Source organism: Vombatus ursinus, unplaced genomic scaffold (assembly GCF_900497805.2).
Source record: "Vombatus ursinus unplaced genomic scaffold, bare-nosed wombat genome assembly UNPS02003292.1, whole genome shotgun sequence".
NCBI lineage: Eukaryota > Metazoa > Chordata > Mammalia > Diprotodontia > Vombatidae > Vombatus > Vombatus ursinus.
Genome location: NW_020943070.1, coordinates 804594 through 807676, shown reverse-complemented (window position 1 = coordinate 807676; position 3083 = coordinate 804594).

Genomic DNA, 3083 nt, shown 5'->3' with positions numbered 1-3083 from the left:
CTTTCTTTCTTTCTTTCTTTCTTTCTTTCTTTCTCCCAAGTTACATATAAAAACAATTTTTAACTTTTGTTTATAAAACTTTGAGTTCCAAATTCTCTTCCTTTCTCCCTCCCTACCCATCCCCCACCCCATTGAGAAGGCAAGCAGTTCAATGTAGGTTATACACCACATGGCTATTTTGCTTCTGTGAAGCAAATACACAAAAAATAAACACAATAAAAGGGCGAGCTTCCCTTCTTTCCTACAGAAGGATGGAGATTACTATTCCTGAACCTCTTACTCCTCATCCAGCCTTCACCTTGCCATCCCATTCTCTGCCCTGCCTTAGGGTCCTCTTGCCCATTGCATCTCTCTCTTAAGCCTCCCCCACCCCGATCCTCATGGAGGCACCAGCCAGACTTTTGAGTACGGGTTGCCCCTTCTCTCAGCAGGACTGCCCTCAAAGTCAGACTGTCTGCTCTCCTCCCCTCTCCACCACTGTCCTCTTCGTCACCTCACCTGTTTGTCTGAGGTGAGAAAATTCCTAGTTACTGCTCTAGAGGTTGGGGAGCCTTCCACCACCACCCCATTCAGTGACCGTGGACCACTGGCCTCCTGAAGAGGCATGATCAGAGTGATTCTGGCTAACTTGATGGATGGCCCAGAGGGGAGGGGCCCCAACCGACTGATGCCTACTTGTGCACCTGGATGGATCCGTGATCTTGTCCAGGTAAGTGTTCCATCCATGTCTGCCCGCTCCTTGTGACTTTTGCTCTTCCACATGTGCTGTTGAATGAAGCTGGAGAAAATCATGAAACCCTGCCAACTGAGTCCACTACAAATTTATGTTACACAACCTCAACGGGGTGATTCTTATCCATTTCTCTAATGAACTCACCATCCCACCCACTGCGGCTGCTTTTCCAACTCTTCTTATCCCTCCTCAAATCTCCCCTGGATGACCCTTACCCTCTCCGCTGAGAACCTTGCCTCCTATTTCGGTGAAACAAATTGAAGCCAATCTCTGAGAGCTCAATCTTCTCCTTTCCTCCTCATCTACCCTTCTCCTTGCCAAGGCAAACCCATCTATATGCACACATGGTCCCACTCCATTCTCTTTTCACCAGTAGATCGCTCCCACTGTCTCACTTATCTTTGATCTCTCCTTAAACATGCCCACGTCTCCTTCATCCTCAAAAATCCTCATGTGATGCTTACATCCCTACTAGCTGATGTCCCACATTGCTTCTCCCTTTTGTGGTGAAACTCGTTGAGAAGGCATCTGTAATCAGTGCCTCCACTTTCTTTCCTCTGCCTCTCTTTGGAACTGTCTACAATCTGACTTTAATCAATGCTCTGTCCCAACTACTAATGATCTTCTTAGGAGTCTCTGTCTCCTTCCTAGTCTTTCTTTCTTCTTTTTTTAATTTTTTTTGGGGGGGGAGGTAAGGCAATTGGTGTTAAGTGACTTGCCCAGGGTCACACAGCTAGTAAGTATCATGTGTCTGAGGCCGGATTTGAACTCAGGTCCTCCTGACGCCAGGGCCTGTGCTCTGTCCACTGCGCCACCTAGCTTCCCCCTTCGTTTTTATTTCTTACAGCGTGATAATGTTCTATTACATTCGTGTACACCCACTTTGGATGTAATTTCTTTCCTGTGTAATTTCTTCTCCCTTGAAGTTTCATTTTTGTTCATTTTATTTCCAATGCCTCATGCAGGGCCCTGGCACTTAGTTCATAATTGCCAATTGACTGATAGCTGTACTCCCAATGGTGGGACCAGTCTGCTAGAGAGTGTTAATTCTTATAACTCTTGTTATAATGTTTTGTTGTGTTTTTAAAAATTGGAGCCATTTGTAATCCCCCAGATTTTCCTTTTCAAAGTATGTTTTAATTGATAACCAGATCCCCCTTAATTCCAGTGCCTTTCCTCTATCAGTTCCTATTTATCCTGCACGTAGCTTGTTGTACATAATTATTTACAGTCCTCTCCCCCGTTAGACTGTGAGCGCCTGTCCGTGTCTCCCAGTACTCGCCACACTCTCTGACACATAGTAGGTACTTCATAGAAGCTCATTCTATTCCATTATTTTCCTGGTTCTGCCTTCTTCATTCTGCATCTGTTCATTTTAGTCTTTCCAAGCTTCTCTGTATTCAGCATAGCCAATGTAGTCATAGTAATAGTCTATCCCATTCATTCTTGTGCCACAGTTTGTTCCATTATTCTCCAGCTGATGGGCATCTACTTTGTGTCCAATTCTTTGCTACTGTAAAAAGTGCTGCAGTAACTATTGTGGTGTACACGGGGGCCTTTCTCTTTTGTCATTGGCCTCCTCTGGCTACATGTCATGCAATGGAATCTCTGGGTCAAAGGGGATGGACATTTTCATTCCCTCTTGGCATGATTCCAAATTGCTCTCCAGAATGGTTATATGATTCACAGCTCCACCAACAATGCATGAGGGAGTCCATTTTTCTCTAATCCCTCCAACACTGACTACTTCCATTTTTTTAATCTTCTTTCCCAATTTACTGAATGTGAAGAAGAACCTCAAGGTCATTTTTCTCCAGAATTTCAAGGCAATAAAAATTTCTTAACTATGCCCAAAGCAAGACCTGTCTGAATTGATGCGAAGTGAAGTGAGCAGAACCAGAATATCATTGTACACAGTGACAGCAATATTGTAATGATGATCAATTGTGCAAGACTTAGCTACTCTGATCAAGACAGTGATCTAAGACAATTCCAAAGGGTCCATGATGAAAAATGCTGTCCACCGCCAGAGAGAGAACTGATGAACTCTGAAAGTAAATTAAAGCAGACTTTTTTGCTTTCATTATTTTTCTTGCCTTTTCTTTTGTAACATAGCTGATATGTTTTACACGATTTCACATGTATAATTGATATCATTGCTTGCCTTCTCAATAGTGGGGGAGGGGCTAGAGGGAGAGAATTTGGAACTCAAAACTTAAAAAAAAAAAGGATGTTGAAAATAAATAAAGAAATAATAAAATTTGAGAGGAAAGCAAATGACCATGGCCAAAGCATTGCATTAGCCACTTGGGATACAAACACCCAAAAAGAACTTACCCTCTTATCTAGA